At 37.0% G+C, this 21,413-nt stretch overlaps 1 long non-coding RNA gene across 9 annotated transcripts in view; it reads left to right on the top strand.

The window, feature by feature from the left end:
* The window catches only part of LOC122776462, a 33,659-nt gene that overhangs the window by 10,917 nt on the left and 1,329 nt on the right, over positions 1-21,413 (top strand). For 8 of the 9 annotated variants that reach the window (XR_006361225.1, XR_006361222.1, XR_006361223.1 and 5 more), the window contains 3 exons: positions 14,646-14,749; positions 18,689-18,796; positions 20,714-20,821. This is a non-coding gene — a long non-coding RNA (uncharacterized LOC122776462). Of the gene's footprint in view, positions 1-14,645; positions 14,750-18,688; positions 18,797-20,713; positions 20,822-21,295; positions 21,324-21,413 lie in introns of those variants that run through there. The other variant, XR_006361224.1, reaches the window with a different exon arrangement.

Raw genomic sequence — 21,413 nt, 5'->3', positions numbered from 1 at the left:
CCAGCAGATGTCAGATGTCACAGTTTTCTCTGTTGAACGTAGTGTCAATGAAAACTGATGATAGCCAGGTCTGTTTGGTATCCACACAATAACATCCAGAGTCCAATTTTTTTTTTGCCGTTAAATTTATAATAAATCTTTTTTTTAAGCAAACTGTAGTGGCAAATGTGTATGTCAGAGAAAACCTGGAAAATAAAAAAATAAGCTGAGATGCTACCATGAGGAAATTAGTGAAACTAGAATGTGTGTGATTTTACTATTTAAGTTTTGTGACATATATATATTTTTTTGCATCATTGATAGAAAGAAAAAGAAAATGTGTGTTTTGGATAATGTTTACCCCCTGACTTGTATCACGTCACTGTAGAAAATCACTTTGGTGCTGTCTTCTTGTGAACGGAGTGCAGCACAGTGATATATCTGACACCAAATCATGATCGTGACTCACTAGGAAATCAAATGAATTAGGTGTGCATTTTGAATCATGCAGTTTGAGCTACTAATGCTACATGTCTTTGTTTGGCTGATTTAACATTTATGTTCCGGAGTAGATCAAAGCACAGCAGCACGGCGTGTCTCGAGGATACAGTTTGGTTCTTTAGTGTCCATAAATGGCTTCCGTCTCATTGTGTTTGATTATTCACCTGCTGTACACGTCTGAGCCAATCACCGCTGTTGATCACAGCACTGATACTGTCTTAGGACAGTTTTACGTCAAAGTGTAAAGAGAGTTTCTGACGTCACCCCCATCTGTGCATGATAAATCACGGCATGTGACTAAATATCCACTGACAATTGTTTTCTCTTGTCTACTACCAGCCACCGGTTCACAGATTATATTTAGTGAGATAACATCATGCTCACACACACACACACACACACACAGTAATTATGACTCTTAACTCAGGTTTGCTCAGTCTACCTCAAATCTCCGTGTTGTGTTATCGTTGTATCACCTTTGAGTGTCAGCTGTTTTGTGTTGGGACCATTTGCAGTGTTTGTACTACAGAAGGAGACAGGCCTCATTGTGTGCGTGTGTCTGTGGATGAACCATAACGTGTGCTGTAATTGGTGATTATTTTGGAAGTCAAATAATCTGTCAATTAAGTTCTTTTTATTTGTCGATTTAGTCAAGGAAGTTCGACCTCACCTGCTGAAGTCTTCACACCTGTGATTGACACCCTGTTGTCCTGTTGTCTCTGCCTTAAAGCTGCAGTGTGTAACTTTATGTGGTTTTGTTTTGGTGGTTGATGTCATTATTCTGCCTCTGTTTGGGCTTGATGAACATTATTTGTAGGCCATGCCCTTCCTCTGAAAATGGGCTCTGTCAAGCAATATTATCAGACCTCACAGAGGGAGCGTTTGTGAGATACAGCTGCAGCTCAGGGGCGAGAAAGACCAGCTTCAACTACTGTATATTTAACACTTGGGCTTTGAACCAATAACCTCCTTTCTGTTGAGGTTTTTGTCAGATAATGTCAGTGAAGTTTTGTGTAACTGAATTATAATTGTATAAATATAATGTAAATTGAGTGACGTGAGAGAAACCCTAAACTCCTGCCTCTCCTTAGTCTCTGTTTTTTAGCCCGGAGAATTCTGGCTTGTGACAGGAGAAACTGACCAATCACAGGATGGTTCAGAGAGATAGAGTTCTCCTATTAGTCGTTCTGCTAAAGTCTGCCCCACAATTTCGGTCCAGACCTGGCCCTTCCGACAATTGTGGGTGTCGATTATCCTGTAGTGTGAGGGATTAACAGCAATTTTAACGTGTTTATGACTGAACAGTGATTGGGGGCGTGAGCAGAACTCCGCAATAACCAACGAGAGCAAGTTGACCAGGAAACTGATGTACTTGATGTAGTTTAGAACCGTAACTTGTACAAGCCAAGTTGTTTCCGTCTTCTCAGTCATGACTTCATCCACTCAGCACAAAACATCAAACACATGTCTGTTGACAAGTCACGTTAAATCACGCAAGTTTCTGTGTGAAAGAAATTCTTGAGTCATCAGTGTTGAGTAAATCATGTCTTTACTGCATGCATGGATTTTTGCATGGAGGAGAGACACTGTCACCAAGGACAGTCTAAAATGGTCTCTCCCCTTCCTCCAAAAAGCTTCACCACTTTTACACAAACATCAAAGTAAAACAAGAACAGACACCATACCTAATGTTTATGACCCTAGTAGATGTTATCTAATGTTTACCCTAACAGATGCCATTATGTGCAACCCTTACGTTGACCTTTCCTGGTGACCTTTCCCTATCATATAATCACCCCAGCATTCATTCACAGCTTTACTGTTAATTGTTGTCTTAGAACATTACAGGAAACAAGAAGAAAACCAGTTATTTCCAACATCTGTGAGATTTCAAAATCCCTGGAATCTCAGAAATCGTTTGATTAAACGCCAAGTGTGTGGTCCTGCGTCTTGCCTGGCTCGTCCAGTCTGCGCTTTCTCAGGATTAAAACATTGAAAATCAGTTACAAAGTCCGTTGTGTCTGTGGTCATTCACGTTTTTAACATCGAGTCAGATTTGAAAATCCGCTTGTGTGAGATATTTGTACTTATCCCTGTGGTGGAAAGGATGCTATTCTAACTTCACTGCAAACAACCTAAAAAACAGAAAGAGTAGAGAGTCTGACAAACAACCGTGATCAAAAACATTTCAGTATGGGCAGCAGGTTTTCAGAGATGGAGGGATTACTCACGCGATGTGTCATGTATGAACTAAAATGTGTCTTCCTGTGCTTATGTGGTGAGAGGAGCTCAGGACAGAGAGTCGAGATCAGAAAAGAGTTCACAAAATGCAGATGAAGCAAATCAACTCCACATCACTCTCTGTATTTCTCAGTATCGGAGAAACAGTGCTTAGATCTTGTGCCGCCCGGTGACATTCCCACAGAGACAGACGGAGGAAACAGTAACATTGCAACAGTGACACGTGACGCTGCAAACAGGTTGGACAATGACCCAAAAAAAAAAGATTCTGCTGCGTTTTCAGCAGTTTCATGGGATACATGTTTAAAAACATAAACATATGTTAACTTTTAAGCTTAAGGTGCAACAGTAGCTCAGTGGTAAAGCGAGTTGTCTTTCAACTTGAAGGTTGTGGGTTAAATTCCCAGCTCCTCTAGTGCCAACGGCACCTGATGGCTGTGCTGGCAGCGTGTGAATGGGTATGAAAGATGAGTGATAGAAAATGTGCTGCATATATAGATGATGAAAGTGTGAGCGAATGTGAATGTGAATGGGTGAATGACAAAACTGTTTAAGGTTGTTTTTGGTGCACTTACTGAAATAACTCCAATGAAGCCAGTAGTACTGATGCCCCCCAAAAAAAAGACTGGTTAAGACACATGAGTACACAATAAAAAAAAACATATAAAACGTAGTAGTTTTTAGTTGTATCACATGGCACTCAACTATTACATTCTTCAAGAATGATTCAGAGGAGATAAAGATTTAAAAAACTCTCAGGTCTGGTGTTTTTAAGTAGTTGTTGGCCTTGCAATGCATCTGTTCATGATTGAATGAGTGAATGATGGTGTCACTGACACAGAGATACACCTTTAATTAACCATCACTGCTGTATAGCGCTAACACTGGCTCTTTTTATAATGATGATGGGGCAGAATTAAAAATCTGATCATAGTGATGTGAAAGATAATAATTAGTCTTTATATATACTGTATCTTCACTATCAGTTTATGACTGCATTAATGTCTTCCTATGTTAAATGTGTTCTTATCAATGAAACATAAGAGGAATTCCTACCACTCTTGCCTTTGCAGCAAGAGGACCTGGGTTCTCTTGCTGCAAGACGTCTTGTTTAAGTGGACATATTCCTCACTCCTCACTGGCTCCTACACAAATCAGTTGGATACAAAATGACACTGTAGTACTTTAAACAAGTCAGAACTGTCCTGTCTAAACCTAGAACCTGACACAACTGTTATATATCAGCTCCTGGTCTCTCTCTCCTGTCTCTACCTCGCCTCCCTCTTTCACTTTCTCTCCACCCTTTCTGTCCCCAACCTCTCCTCGCTTCCCATTTTTCCTTTCACCCCACTGGTCGAGGCAGATGGCCACACTTTTTTGAGTCTGGTTCTGTCAGTTTTCTTCCTGTTCCTTTCTTCCAGGGAGTTTTTTCTCTCCTGGTGTTTACTGCAGAGATGATGTGTGTTGTGATTTGGCGCTTTACAAATACAAATTGAATTGAATTAAAAAGTCACTATACAGCCAATTTAAATCCTTCAAAATGATATGAGGTGCTGTTGTTGGCCACTCTGTTTGAAATTTAGTGCCTAATTTTTGTATCCAAACAAATGTCTGTTCCATTCAAACCACTGTCAAATCAGCTCAACTCACTTTTCTCAGTATGTAGCAGTGTTTAAACCTTGTGTCCCATACTGGCATTCCGGTGCTGCACACAGGAAGTGACTAAAAAAAAGCCATTTCTCTGCTTGGCAACCCTCAACCTGGAAACACGCTTCAGCAGAGTCTCAAGCTGATTTTTAAGATTTTAAAATTCTTTAAAAGAGGTCTTTGGGAACTTGCTCCTACTCCTAGTATTTTCATTTGCTTATTCACTTAATACTTTGCACATTTCCTTCATTCTTTGTGTTGTCTGTCTGTAATTCTGTGTCTACTGTTGCAAACATAAAAGTAAATAAATAAATAAATTGTACACACAGAAAAGTTTCGGAAGTGAATTCTACTGCTCAGAAAACCCCAGTCATTCAGCAGTTTGGTGGGATAAATCGTCCTTGCTCCCGACTGCGCTGCTACTAAGCGTAAGCATAAAAATAATGTGACATCACGACGACCAAACTGAGCAAGAATAATAACATCAGCATCAGCGAGAGTCACCAAATGTTACAAATCTAACTCTGGCTAAACAGAACTTAAGAGAATTACTATTTAAACTAAATTACTATTATTTTTTTTTACTGACATTGACTTAAAACTCACTTTATATAAAGCTATAGATGCAGTTTGTGTTTATGTTTGATTGAAATTGAAACCTGTTATTGTGTAAAGTCTTGAATCTTCGTTTGATGTGTCTGCTGGAGGCTTTGTTGTGGTGCAAAGAGTTTTGTTTGTTTTGTGAGGTTGTTGTCGTCACAGCCCTTGACATTATTTTGATGTTTTTAGTCAATATGTGTTATGTGCAATGTATGTACAGTATGTGTGCAAAGTGGATTATGTGCAATTGTAGGTGTGACTTAGGTGTGTCACCTGAGTCCAAAGCAAAGTTTGTATCATATTCATATCACATTGTGTGAGTGACAGTTGGTCCATTTTATTGATGGCATAAATGTGTGTGTAATGTAAAAAGGATTTTGTAAATTATGAAGCAGCAGGGAGAAGACAAGGAGGCCGCTTCTCTAACTTTTCTTTGTTTATTTATATATATATATATATATATATATATACATATATATATAATGTCATTTACAGATGATTATCATTATCGAATTAATGTTATAGTCTGTTATAGTGCGTCTCCTTGTTGGCCTCAATGTCATCACTGAATTTAGTCTGTGTGTGAGGGGTCTGCTGGGGTTTCTTGATGCTTCTGTGTTGAGAACCGGACTGACTTCCTCTCAGCAAATGAATGGGGAGGAAAAGGTACGAGAGTGTGTGTGTGTGTGTGTGCGCGCGTGTGTGTGTGCGTGGTGGGGGGAGGGCATCGTCACCACTCCTGGTCGTGACTCACAGCGCACAATGCTTTTCGCTCCTCTCCGGAGCATTTTATTTATTTTTAGCTGAGCAACGTTTTATACGCCCAAGCTGTAGGCCTGTACACAAGATGACACACACACACACACACACACACACACACTGAGAGAGGGAAACATGGCACAGAATAGACATCTGTTCATATCCCTGTGTCTGTAATTCTGTTTTTGTCTGTCAGTCGGAAAGGTCAAGGACTTTTGTGTCATCTGCGTGTGTGGGAGTCTGTGGTCACTGACTATCTCCGCATGGAGTCTTTACATTGTCTGCAGATAATTGAGCCTGGTGACGTACAAATTAGATTAGAGAGTTTCTTTCACAGTTTGCTCTTTATATTCATGTATTTTTTTTGACATAGACAATAAATGTTTTTCTGTTTTCATCTGTAGACATTTACAACAAGCGTCCTGAAAAGCAAGGGTTGAGATAAAACAGAATAAGTGACGTTGCAAACAGCAACTTGACACAAACAGTCAGACACCCATCTCTCAGCCAGCCAGAGATGTTTTGGCTTCATTTTTGAGAGCAGTAATGTCGTCCATCTTTATATTTCAGTCTTCGGCTGGCACTATTACTTACATGTAATATATAAAACAGGAAGCCTGAGCCTGGAGTCACTCCTATTTAATTTGAGGATCCCTCTGGGAATAATCCCTGTATCCCTGATGACCACCAGACAAGGAAAACCTCCTCACATTTTATAATATGGCTATGTACGTGAGGCTGCAATCATATCTTGGTGGGAAAGCTTCTAAATGTTTGGTTGGGGTCCCATATTATCCCATATGTCCCACATAGCCATAATGTCCATAAAGCCATAGGGCCATAAAGCATTATTCATCTCTTATTGGAAATTGTAGTCACTCAACCTAAGTTAAAATGTACAAAAACAGGATTTGGGTGTCAGCCCACGAGTCAGTGTGCTGTAAAATCTGTTATATAAGGGTAAAATGTTACTGGGTATTTAATATAAAGAGAAAACATTCTTACCACATGTCCTTTATCAGAAATAAGAGGAAAATCAGCTGTTGACATTATATCCAAAAATAAGTAATCAATCAAAAAAAATGCCCAGGCATGTTTTTAAATCCCTTGTAAAATAATAATAAAAATAATTATAATAAAAATAATCTGCTGACAAAAAAAGCTTTAAAAAAGACCATTATCTTGTTTTATAGAAACATTTGTGATGAACATATGTGCTCCACTACAAACTACACATTTAAGAAAACTCTTGCTTTTTGCTATGGCAAATAACTGTTAATTAGCAGTTATATATATGTATATATGTATATATATATATATATATATATATATATATATATATATATATATATATATATATATATATATATGTGTGTATATATATGTAAATATATAAACATAACAAAGAATGAAAATAGTTAATCATACAAAAGGTCAGGTTCAATGTGAGTAAACAGTAGACAGTGAAATGCAAATCTGTCCTAAAATGGTGCACTCCACTAATAATTAAAACTACTGTTCAGAGACTTTACCAAATTTAAATGCACTAAATGTCTGACATAGAAACAGATCAAATTTGAGACTAAAACTTTAAGATTAAGATTTATCATTTTATATCGTAACATGTGCTAATACTCAGTTCTCATTGGATCCATTTGTCCGTATCACTGACCTTTCTGTTTTCATATGTTCATATCAAATTCCATATACTTTCATGCCATTTGCTTTATTTTGTGCATTTTTCTTTTGCATGAGTGTCTGTCACTGTCTCCTCCTCCCACTCTGTAATTTTCCTCTTGTCTCATTCACGTTTCCTTCAGTCTCTTCTCTTAGGCTTCTCTTCCTCAGCCCCCCATACACCATGAGATTAAGATGCATCCACACAGGCAGAGACTCATTTCTAGATGCATACATGAGACACAAGTAACAAAATATGACACACACACACTTTACACCCTCCTACTTTACTCAGCGATCACACTAAAACATTTCACTTTTTATTATAATCTTTTTTAAAGAAAATCTAAATTATATACATATGTTTTTTTTTAAGTTGTACTATGTCACAGTACGACACTATATATGCAATACACAAACAGAGGAAGAAGTGTACGAAACTCTGAAAACACACTGAGCTTCATAGGATACTTTTTAACAGGTATCCTTCATTTCAAAACATCTATAGGTTTATCATATACTGTATATTGAACACACACACACTTTGAGACACAACACATAATAGTGATGAACATTTAGTAGCTAAATGTTTATGTGCTGAATAAGTGTTTATTGTGTTTTGTTTTTTTTTTTAAAAAAAGCACAAATTCACTTTTGGCCATGCAATAGATAATTAAACCCCATGTTTCAATTACAATATGTTTGATATAGAGATTATGAATGATCACATTTTGAATCCTTTCCCCTTATTCATACACAAGGAAAACCATCTGTTAACAGCAGCACTAACTTTGACTCTCACTGCTGGAATGACAGTGAGTGACAAAGTAAACATTTTAGGCACCATCCAGAGACGACCAGTCATTGTGTAGTTATGTGTCGGGCATTTGAATCTTGTAAAAAAAGGAAAAATCAGACATAATAAACTAGGGTTCGTCCATGAACCAGCCTGAGACACTGAGGGAAAAACTGATTTTAACTACTTAACGAAACCTCTCACTTAATAAACTCTACGTCTGCTGAAGTCTACAATACCTTAAGAATATTTTTTCTTGGCTTAATTTGCCCTTACACAGCTATTTCCAACTTGAAACAGAGGTTTACACTGCTGTGTAAACTGTGCACCCATTCACACCTAAGGTTCATAAGTAGTACTTTTTTGGAGTTTGACTTGGTGTGATTGTTGTGATTTGATCAGTTGTTATTTACACAAAACTCATGTTTTTTTAAAGTTTAGAGGACAGAAACATCACAAAAGTGGCCTAGTATTCAGTGTATTTGAAGTTTTTTTAAAGACTGAATGTGACCTATAAACACACACCCGCAGGATGTCCATGTAAGGATTTACAATTTATCATGGGCGTACCATGCGGGCCGGCATGAGCACTAAGGGTTAATATAGAATAACTTAAGCTCAACACTATTTAGATATTTAAATAAATCTTAAGATATTTTTATTTTATTTTAATCAGGGAACCCCGTCATTTAGTTGGCTTATGCCCTTGGGCCTGCTCTGTCTCCCAGGCCCCCACGTGATAAGCGACATTGATTTTCTCTGTGGACTTTTGTGGAGGGTGACAAGTTTATCCACACGACAGTTTCAGTCAGAAAAGCTGCCTAAAAGTGTTTGTTTACTTGAATGTAAAAGGACCCTGTCCATGTGCATTGTGCATTTGTGGACTAAAACCTTCAAAAGCCTCATCATTAAATGTATACCTGCTGTCACACTGAGGCTCACAGGGTGTGTGTGAAACACCAGGACTGTAGACCTGAACAAAGCTCTGCAGTGTGTGTTTTTGTGCTTCAAAGCTTGAGATTGACAGTTATCAAACTGTTCTTCTATCTGTGATAGTGACATACATGAAAACTAATTTCATTGTTCAATTGCAACATAGAGCAGCTGGTAACAAATTTATGTTAAATGTCAATATTTTAACTTTTCCTTTTTGGCAAAGTCGAACAAAAACATGAAGTGGCGTAGTGTGGACACATTTCATGATGCACTTGGGGGATACATGTGGACAGAATCGTGCACCTCGTCACTTCAAGCGTCTCTACTCTACGTGCAGATGTACAGAATATTCAGCATGACTTTAAAATCTGACCCTTGTGTTTTGTCAGTTAACCTCCAGTCAGCAGCAAACACACACGTATGAATTAATGCCTCACTCTAACCTTAACCAGTCCTAAATTTAACCAGTTCCCCTGAAATGATGTTCTGTCCCATTCAGGACCAGGTTTTTTGGACTCCATGAGGACTACTGGTCCCGTTTATTCCAGGAAAAAAGAGGTAACAAATACAAGCATGCGCACACACACACGCACATGTCAGGAATAGACAATATCACAAGTAAAGCAAACTCGTATGCTGACGCACTTGTGCTAACACATCACTGACTCATTCTCACACTTTTTTTCTTTGTCACTCTTTAAAATCTGTTCCCCTCTCTCTCTCTCTCTCTCACACACACACACACACACACATACACACGCACACACAATCCATTTTGACGCAATTCTAATCGGAGCCCTCAAACAGGAATAGCGCAAACTGCTGTGATCATTCATTAAAAATAATTGATCACATTCATTTTTGTTACTTTATCGTGTTTTTTTTTTTTTTACCATTTTCCAAAAATCCTCACAATCTTTTTCACCTGCATTTTCTTTTTTCTAATGACAAAACAAAAACAAAGGGAACTGATCTTATTTAAGGATCTGGTGATAAGATTTAAATTTTCCTCAGAACAACAGGAATTTTACTTTTTGGTAAATTAATTCAATCTTTTTTTTTTATGCAGTATTTTTAAATGACATGCTTACATTAGAAGTGTGGATGGATAATTACACTGGGAAGTTTGGGAGTGTGTGTGCATGTGTAAAAATAAAAGTGTTTATTTAACTATTTTATAACATGATTCATGTTCTCATGTCCATTATTAATGATCTGCACGTGCATTAGCTTTTTTATTGACAGGCACCAACAGAACGAGTTATGCTTGTTATTTCATCATATTGTTTTACCCTAGAACATAACTCTTATTTTAAACTCAGCTGATTCACAATAACAACACGATTCATCATTTTCCACTGAGTTTGTGAATGTGAAGGAGCAGCGTATTACATACTCTGTCCTTTTAATCCAGAAACTGTTCCTCTTTAACCCTAAACAACAGCAATAATCTGTTTAACTCACTTTTATCATTTGTTTAATATTTGGTATAGACTTGAAAGTTCTTTTTATATTCTCATGTTTTGGCTTTTATTACATTTATTACGGTTCACTTATTTTTAAGACATTATAACTTTGTTCAGAAGGATGCTAGATCAATTAAGTTCTTACTAATATTATTATTATCACGTGATTTGAAGTAGATTGAAGCTTTTATGTCTCAAATATATCAATGGACTTTACATGTAGTTACAGTTTGGCCCAAAGTGGAATCATATTTCTTTCTCTTCAGTCTTTTTTAAGAGATTAGAATTTACTTTACAAGACTCTAGAAGAGAAACCTTATATTTCCCCTCTGTGATGACATATTATGTCAGTGGGTTTCATCTTTGTTGTTGGCTGCTAATAATGTCACAGAAATAAACCCAGAAACAAGAGATTTATTTATACTAAAATATTCTATCTTCATTTATACTTATATATGCCAGACACCAGACCACTTCCATTTACCATCATTCTGTACTCAGTGTTTTAGCGCACACTAATATATTGACAAAATATAATGATAAATAAAGACAATTGCAGGATTTTAAGTTGTGCCCTGCCTCTAAGTAATATGTTGCCCGCTGTGAGAGTGTCACACAAAACCCAAAACTACAGCATGTTCATGTTGAAGGATTTTCTGCTTCATTTTAACAGATTTGATGTGTTTTACAGGACGTTCTCATGCATCCTCGCAGAATACATACAAAGAATTGGAAAAGTTGAGAGTAGATGTTCAGAGAGAAAAAATACATAAAGCAGAAAAATAAACGTACATAGACAAATTAAAATAATTCACATTTAATTGATTAGGTTTTGCCACCGTCACTAAAAAGGAGGCAACACACAGAAGTTTGTGTTGCAGCTGGAATCAAAACAGTTGTGCAGAGTTTTCACATGCAGCAGCAACAAAGCAAAAATGAAACAAAAAAACAAACAAACAAATTATTTCCACCAGATTCAGAATGTGTGTTGATCCACAGTATCTTAATTTGGTTTGGATTTATTGAGTATTTGTATGTGTTTTAGCAGGATTAAATTAACTGTTTAATTAAAATTTTAAATTAAATGTGGCACCAAGTTTAAGGTACAACTTCATTTACATGTGTATACGTATGAAAATGACCAAAACCTAATCCTTAACCTCAACCATAGCAAGTTAATACCTTACCCTAATCTTCACGTAACCACAATTCTCATCTTATATCTAACACTAACAGCTTCATGTAAAAACATTGCAACTTGCATAAACTGTCAATGTGTGTGTGTGTGTGTGTGTTCAATCTGTTTTTCTTCAAATGTACAATGTCATGGACACACACACACACACACACATACATCAGAGCATAAAGACACATTTTATTGTCTTTAAAATAACAGAAAGGTAAATTGTGGTCTATTTTGTTTTTTTTTTGTTTTTATCCAAGTACTTTACCTCACTGACACAGGAGAAGCGGGAAGATTTGCTTCCTTTTATGGAAGGTAAATATCTAAGTGTAATGTAGCCAGTGGTTAGATTTAATTAAGTCTGTATAAACAAAACATCTGAGTGTGACTTCATTTGGCTGGAGTCAAACTTTTTTGCAAATGAACACACACACACCAGATCTTTTATTCTCTGCATCATAAATAACAGTTTCATAATAAAACATAACATGTCGTGTGAATGTACAGTCTTTTAACATGCACTTCACTCACATGAGCTCCCCCACTGACTTTTCTGTCTTCACACTCTCATGCAAGTCTGTTAACAATGAGTGCTTGGATTCAGTGGGTGTGGTTGTGGATGTGGATGTGTGTGTGTTTGTTTCTGTTTAGGCAGTGGGGTCAGGGTGGGGATGAGTGGGTGATGGATGGGGGGACATTCTGGTTTCACTGGTTTCACTGACATTGGCACGAGTTTCATTCAGTTCCCTCTGCTTCATAGCGTTGTCATTGTAGATCAAACTTTGAAATACTTTTATTTCAGTGAAGAGAATGCGGTCACATAAGACTGTGGGAATTATGTTATATACATACAGTAGAAGATACATATTTTAACATGATTACTTTTCCTAAATAAGAAAATATAAAAAGAAAACAGAAAAAGGACTTTTTCAACCGCCTAAATCATTTATTTTATGTCACTATTGTTCATTCATGAAGGGAATGTGATGGATGGTGTGATGTGTTCATTCAGATAACAGTGTGTTGCCACACGGATTTAAATTCTTTGTCATATTAAAGCATACCTTTCTTAAGTATGTGTAACGTGTCCTGTGAAATCAAAGAAAGAACAAGTCAAAATACTTTTTACTTCTTTTTTCTCTCACTGTCTAAAAAGGTTTGAGTAGCTTGGGTGCAGACAGGCTCTTAAAATGTTTTAAATATCCAGTGATGTCCTTGTGAGACTAAAAAAATCTTCCATCATCTGAAATACAGCTATATAGTATGGCTTACAAATCCAGGGAAAATTACATTCTCTACATTTTGACCTCATTTTACCTCCAACACACTTATTTGAAAGGATGAGACCAATCCTTGAAGATGCACGTCAACCATTTTGTTGTGCCCACTTAGTGGAATGGCAGTCAGGCATCTGCTAAAGGGGTAACAGACTGATGAAAATCCCTTTTAGTGACACAAGTGTTGTTCTGTAGCACATCGTCGTGTGCTGTGTTCATGTGCCTGGTGTTTGTAGTGTAGTTTAAAGGTTACATGAAGCCCTGTTTTTGTACAAGCAGTGCAGCCTCGGTGAAGCCTCATCATGTCAGAAGCAGAAAATGGCTGACTAACAGCTGAAGGCACAGAGCTCCACAGAGGCAGAGGCAGCACACTCCTCACTGGCTGTTTGTTCAGGAAAACCTTGTACTGAAGAGGCTCAAATCACAAGCTAAAATTACTCTAATTTTAGACAATTCACAATGTGAAAAATGTAAGGTCTTTTTTTTATTAGATAATGATGTTGTTCTGTTCACATCCTCAAGAGAAATCCAATCTGCCTTAAAATAAAATACATACAGGCTTAAACCTTCATAAATGTAACTTTGTGTGTCTGAGGATGTCAAAGTATGTGATTGTTTGACATATGCTGTGTATCATCTGTTATTTTCCTCATGCGTTAATATTTATTTGAGAGTGCGTGACATGTGACTGTGAGCAGGCTGTGCTGTGGACCAGAGGGGCTGATAAACGCCCAAAAAAAGAACTTCTTTCCTTGTTACCTGAACTCACACTCACTGGTTTTCTGTTCACTACTGTCCCACCTCCATGCACATGCTAAACCAGGGGTCTCAAATTTCAAATCACCTGTCTCGTCAGATCAAGAGGGTCTAGAGAAAAAAACAACATTAAAATGGGGGTGGAGTGGCTCAGTGGTTAAGACCCTACCTTGTGTACCAAAGACATCATGGTCGCAAGTTCGATTCCACCCCTGGCTAGTTGTACTTGATTCCATTGTAAGTCGCTTTGGATAAAAGCGTCTGCTAAATGACATGTAATGTAAAAAATGATATTACTGTAATATACACTGTGATAATGTAGTAACAATATTCAGAAACTTAAAGTAAACACTTGTTTTCTTGTGGAATGATGTATAATCCACAATAATAATAAAAACACAGAAATAAAACAGAATCAAAAATGAAGTAAATAATAAAAAAACAACTAAATTAGCTTATACATATGATTTAATGTATTCAATGACTCGAGAAATACAAACAAATGTTGCTTACACACATATTTCGTACTCAATCTATATTCTATCACATCTGCTGTGTTTACACAAGCCATGTTTTCATGATAACGTGATATTAAAGGGTGGATAGCATGTTCTTGGTTCGAGGCCCACATGCAGTCGGTGGGCCGTAAGTTTGAGACCTCTGTGCTCTCACTCTGGGTTTAAAATACAAAACAAAGCACACATCTCTTTGTTCCCTATGCAACAATCGAGGATTATTTGTATCATGAATTGTCCTATATTGTGCATTCATGCCATGAAATTGGTGTTGTTGTTTTAACCTGAATCTCTGATTTTGTGTATTTACAGGACCAAAATGACGATGGTGAGAGGAAATAACCCAGAATACTGCAAAACAGCAACTCAAAATCTAGGGAATGTCTAGGGAAGATCAAGGGAAGGTGAATGAGAAGGTAAATTATTGTGACTTTTGTTTACTGATCGAGTAGCATATGAGTGAGTGAAATTCCTGGTGGCAATGAACCTTTATTGTTTAACACAAAAACTAAATATGTCTGTCCCCATTTTCTCTTCACCCTCTTTTTTTTACCGTAAAAAAAACCTGATGAAAAATCGTAAATCAAAATAAAACAATATGAAATAGTAGAAATCCTCTATAATTCTAAGGGTTAATTAAGTCCAGTAAACATTTCTGAAACATTGACATTGACCCTGTATTCTGTTTATAACTATTTTTTGGATTAAAAAGAAGAAAATAAATCAAGAGACAAGAGGAGATGAAGTAACTGCCTCGACTCATCACAGTTACAGATACATTTGTTAAACAGTGCTGCTTTATTCATTCACTAGTTGCCGGGAGTTTTGTAGAAAGAGTGCATGGCACACAAAAAAAAAGCACAATCCCACTGACACTTATTGACTGCTCCACTGGTTGATATAATTGTTCTTGTGGATTTTCTTGATCTAGCTCAATGGTTATATAACCAGCATGCAGGACCATTATGGTGGGACCTTAAAGTGACAGTTGGGGTTTTTAAAAAGTCTGGTTGTAAGAGGTACTAACACATTGTTGGCTCAGTGCTGAGCATGCGCTGCTGTCACTGAAAACCAGCCTGAGACACGGAGGCTCGTTTTCACTGAAAACATGGATGCCAGTGGGGATACTGGCATTAATATAGTTTCCTGTCTAACAAAAGGCTCTTCTAATGAAATATGCACTTTATTTAGTCAGTAATATCTTTATAATAGAATATGCCACGTTCTCCCTTAATTAGACATACATTTCTGGACTGGAAACTGAAGTTTCTTTTGCATTGTAAAAACCACAGACTTCACACACCAAAGTCCTTTAAGAAAATGAGTGATTTTACATCGCGGCACACTGTCGTTGTTGATCCACTGCTGCTTCCATCATTAAGTTCAAATATTAATACAGTATTTTGTGTCTTGGGTGACTGAAATACTTTGCTTGGATTGCACTAAGTGACACCAACGCTGACCAAATGAGGTAGAAGTGGACAAGCAGCACTTGTGTCCTCATGAGCTAAAAATGCAGAATTTTCTCTATGGAGTTTGGTGCAGGAGGATGAGCAGTTTACAAACTTCAGTTTTCTTGGTGTAAAAAGGCTGTCTAATGTTGAGATAATGTAATGTTCAGATATGATAGACTTGAACAGGTAATCATTTCTATTAGGTGAGCGTAGCAGACTTCAAAGTTTCAGTAATTGCCTATCCATGGAATCAGCCACACCAGACACGAGACACAAGAGTTTAGAGACAATCTCTCTCTGCCCCTCTCAGCATCCACTGTGCTTTGGGTTAAGACACGGAACCCTCAGCCTGTGCCACTGCAGCACGTAAAATAGGAACTCATCCACACATTCTCATGCAGAAATGTAACTATCGCAAACAATTTTAGGTACAGGCTTTTTAAAGGCACAGTCAGTAAAGTCTTGAATTGCAAGATTTGAAGTAGTTCATCCAAAAAACATATCAAATTAAACACAGCATAAACCAAACATGATTGACCCAGCTACACAAGCCTTTGTGACTCTTTGTGAGATTGGTTCACAGCAACGACACAAAGTCACATATAACCACTCTTCAACTTTATCTGTGCCTTTAAAGGGATTTAAAGTAATTGTTCATAGGTTGGCATTCATTCCCATGAAATCTGAGATGTTGTGAGTTTGGTGCATAAAAACCTTTGAAGCGCCTCTGTTTTAAAACTACAACTTGGTAGAAAAACATATAGTCTAAATAATTATTGAATTGTGAAAAATTGAGTTCATCACAAGTTTTTGACAGTCTGAGTATTAGCATTTTGTAATTAAAGCTGCTGATTGCTTTGAATCTGGTTTCTGGTAATGTTAACGCAGCTGTTCTGCAAAGCTTAAGAGTAATAACAGACGCTATAAAAATAGATTATTGTCAAGTTTCATCAACAGGTTTTTAAAATACTCAAGTTTTGTGATCATGGCTCTCTGCCCTCTTATCAAAATAGGATGGACGGACACATTTATTTCTTAGAGACTCAAACTCTCCATCTCCAAGACTTTTTTATGTTTGATAATGATGTTGTGGGGTTTTTCTTTGGCCCGACTCTCCTTTAAACCCACCTTTTAGTTAAGTTTCTTTATAAGAAGGGGTCTCAAACTCAGATGACTGTGGGGCCACTGAGAATTAAGTGTGATCAGTCGGGGGCCAGTCAAGTGAAAATACTATTGAGGGGGGGTGCACTTATATCCCAATATTCTGTCATGATATTGCAGTGATAGATATTTCAAAATAAAAGTGTTTGTGTTGATATAGAATAATAAATATAGTACATTAACAATGTATGATGGAAAATCTATCTATTACAAGAAAAAACATACAGAAATAACTCCACTGAAACTTGATATTAAGGGGTGGGTCACATAGTATTGACTGGAGGGCCGCATGTGGCTTGCGGGCTGCAAGTTTGAGACCTCTGCTCTATAGTACAGGACATGTGAGCACAACAGTGTCATTCAACAGCAACACAAAAAACACATTCTGTGAAAATAATCAACTTTAATCAAGGACTCTGTGTCTGTTTGAACAAAATGTGAACATTTCAAGGAGGAAGGAAGGAAATGTATCGCAGGACTGTTGGAGTTGACCGCATTAGTTTTGGTTAAAAGAAAAAATATGCCTAATAAATTAGCACCTTTAGATTATTTTGGTGCCACCTTTCAAAACGTTCATTCACACCAGTGATGCAATCAGAGGAGGCGCAAAACTCTGATTTGAAACAAAGATTTAACAAAAACGTATCTGGATTTTAGCAGAATAGTGACTTTAAAGACACATCACGTCGACTGGCTCATATTCAGTATCCACATGAAGACAAATGTTAGACCAACATCAGTGTGTTCAGTACAGCCTCAACCATGCCTGGTGTCTCAGCGTCATAGCCACCATTTTAAAGATTCTTCATCAGAAGCACGAGGGGATAATTAAATAATTTCATCTTAAAAGTAGAATAAAATATTATAGAGTGGGAAATGACAGGAAATGTGACACAATAGTGAACACAAATGTTAAAGTATATTTCAATACGTTTAATTTTAAACAGTTTGTAATATTCCCAAGATATTTTCACTCTCAAAGTTTACATTACACACTCTCTCTCTCTCTCTGTTTGTGTTTGTGTGTGTGTGTGTGTGAGAGAGAGAGAGAGAGAGAGAGAGAGGGAGAGAGAGAGATAGATAAAGAGAGCAGATCCTAATGCCTTCAATTTAATGTTGATTCTTGTTTTAAACATTCAAACAAATCATTTTGTTTAGCTTCATGTCATACTGCTATTCTATTTTTGCTGAACTTTTCATACAAAAGAGATTTTTATTTTAAAATGTTATAGATGGATTTACAGTAGATATGTCAGGTTTTTTTTTATTAAAGATGTACTTCTAATGACTACAAATATTACTCTGTATGTGTGTGTGTGTGTGTGTGTGTGGGTGTGTGCGCTTGGTTTTTTAGGACAATTTCTGTCATAAACACTGACCTTGTCAGCACCAGTAGCATTTATGGAGACCAAAACCTGGTCCACATGAGTCAGGCTTTTTGAGGCAGAAGCATTATTGTGGAACTGGTTGACTTTAGGGCTAAGACGGATTAGGGTTAGACATTAAGTGGTTATGGTTAAGGGTAATGCATTGTTGAGGGTGTCTCAATGAATAGAATTCAATGCAGAATCAGACAAAAAGCTGCGCAAATGTGCGTGTGTGTGTGTGTGTGTGAGAGAGAGAGAGAGAGAGAGAGAGACATGCTGTGCTGCTTAAAGTGTCTGTGTGTTAACTTTTGAACAATATGGGATTAAATGTAAAAATAAATTAAGTGATTTCTTGTGTTTGTTTTCTCACAAGATCTATAGATGAGGTGGATGATGATGTGACAGAAGACTGCTGCACATGGAGGACACTCACATTCAGGCAATGACGAGAGACCTCAAAAACATACATCAAGCCTATACAGTATGTTTCAAGTCCAACATTTTTTTTATTTTTTATTTTTTTAATTGTGGGTCATTTCTGCTCTTAAAATATTTTCTTTTGCTGAATAAAATGTAGTTTCACCAGCATTTTATACATGTAAACATTTTTCAAATGTCAGCCTATATGATGTCATATGTTGCTGCAATGATAGCTGCTACACAAATTGACATTAGTACATCTTTCAAAAAATAGTGGAATAAAAATGCTAAAAGCTAAAAAGTTCAAATATTACATTTTTTATTCAGTTTTCATAGAGGGTTCTCTGTGTGTGTGTGTGTGTGTGTGTGTGTGTGTGTGTGTGTGTGTGTGTGTGTGTGTGTGTGTGTGTGTGTGTGTGTGTGTGTGTGTGTGTGTGTGTGTGTGTGTGTGTTTGATGTGATGTGTTAATGTGTGTGTGTGTGTGTGTGTGTGTGTGTGTGTGTGTGTGTGTGTGTGTGCGTGTGTGTGCGTGTCGGTTGCCTTTTCAGGACATTTTCTGGCATAAACACTGACCTTGTCAGGACCAGTAGTCCTCATGGAGACAAAACCTGGTCCACGTGAAGCAGAACCTCATTTCTGAGGAACTGGTTAAGTTTAAGTGCTCAGATTTGAATAGTAGTTGGGTTAAGATTATGGTTAGAAATAAGTTATTAGGGTTAAGGGTATGGATAATCATTGTTTAGGCTGTCTATATGAATGGAATTCAATGCAGTGTCATCAGGGAAATAGCTGCGCAAACCTGGGTGTGTGTGTGTGAGAGAGAAAGAGAGGCATGCTGCTCTTCTAGATTAAAGTGAGGCCGTGTGTGTGTGTTTTTTTTCTGTGTGTTAACCTTTTAACAATATGGGATTAAATGTTTTTTTCAGTGAATTATTTTATTTGTTTTCTCTCTGGATTAATACATCATATATCAAGCCTATGTTTCAAGACCAACATTTTTTTTTAAAATTATGTGGGCAATTTCTGCTCTTCAAATAATTTAAATAGCGTTTACCTGCATTTTATACATTCAAACATTTTCAAATTACAGCCTATGTGATGTCATATGTTGCTGCAATGGTAGCTGTCTCAAACTGACATTGACTCTCATGTCATTACTGTCAGTAATTTTTGAAAAATAGTGGAATTGAAATGCAACATAATATAAGTGCGTATGTTTGCTGAGAATCAAACCAAGAAGAACAAAAAACAATGTACACATAATTTAATTGGCAGGTTTCACTTAACATTTGTTGGTCAAACTTGTGATGCTTTTGAATATGAGTCACTGTCCTGCCTTATAGTTCAGAAAATATGAATTTGATTGGTGACTTTATACAGAAACTCAGATTGAGTTTGTCTTTTATCCCTTATAAACTCTGTGGATGTGTAAAATGGGAGTTGTGCTTGTATTTTCTGCATTGAAGTTGTTTGGATTCGGCTCTATATAGATAGGAGCACGTTGTGCCAGACAATAACGATGTATAGTATAAATGTAAACCCAGACTATTCACTGTGAGGTGGACAGTTGTGTGTTCAGGACAGGGCAGGAGAGTGTGTGTGTGTGTCTGATGCTCGTGCAGATGTTTCTCATTTTCATTTAAAAACAAAACAAATATTTATGATTATTTTCCTCTGTCACTGTCCGCTTCTGTGGTGCTGAAACGCATTTCAGCACCACGTTGGTGGACAGCAACACAGAAAAGTCAGAGAAACTCCCGAATTGGGACAAAGTCTGTATATGAACATTACACGTTGCTGAAATCAGTGGAGACAGTCGTGTGTGTGTGTGTGTGTGTGTGTGTGTGTGTGTGTGTGTGAGAGAGAGAGAGAGAGACATGCTGTACTGTTTAAAGTGTCTGTGTGTTAACTTTTGAACAATATGGGATTAAATGTAAAAATAAATTACGTGATTTCTTGTGTTTGTTTTCTCACAAGATCTATAGATGAGGTGGATGATGATGTGACAGAAGACTGCTGCACATGGAGGACACTCACATTCAGGCAATGACGAGAGACCTCAAAAACATACATCAAGCCTATACAGTATGTTTCAAGTCCAACATTTTTTTTTATTATTTTTTTTATTGGGTCATTTCTGCTCTTAAAATATTTTCTAAATAAAATGTAGTTTCACCAGCATTTTATACATGTAAACATTTTTTTCTATATGATGTCATATGTTGCTGCAATGATAGGTGATACACAAATTGACATTAGCACATCTTTCAAAAAATAGTGGAATAAAAATGCTAAAAGCTAAAAAGTAAAAATATTAAAATATTAAATTTTTTATTCAATTTTCAAAGAGGGTTCTGTGTGTGTGTGTGTGTGTGTGTGTGTGTGTGTGTGTGTGTGTGTGTGTGTGTGTTACCTTGATTTGATTGTTATGTGATGATAGGAATATGTAAAGAAACATTACATCTGCTCTTAAAATGTGTGTGTGTGTGTGTGTGTGTGTGTGTGTGTGTGTGTGTGTGTGTGTGTGTGTGTGTGTGTGTGTGTCGGTTGCCTTTTCAGGACATTTTCTGGCATAAACACTGACCTTGTCAGGACCAGTAGTCCTCATGGAGACAAAACCTGGTCCTCGTGAGGCAGAGCCTCATTTCTGAGGAACTGGTTAAGTTTAAGTGCTCAG

The sequence above is a fragment of the Solea senegalensis genome, linkage group LG10 (assembly GCF_019176455.1).
Source record: "Solea senegalensis isolate Sse05_10M linkage group LG10, IFAPA_SoseM_1, whole genome shotgun sequence".
Classification (NCBI taxonomy): domain Eukaryota; kingdom Metazoa; phylum Chordata; class Actinopteri; order Pleuronectiformes; family Soleidae; genus Solea; species Solea senegalensis.
This window is presented reverse-complemented; position numbering and strand designations above follow the sequence as displayed.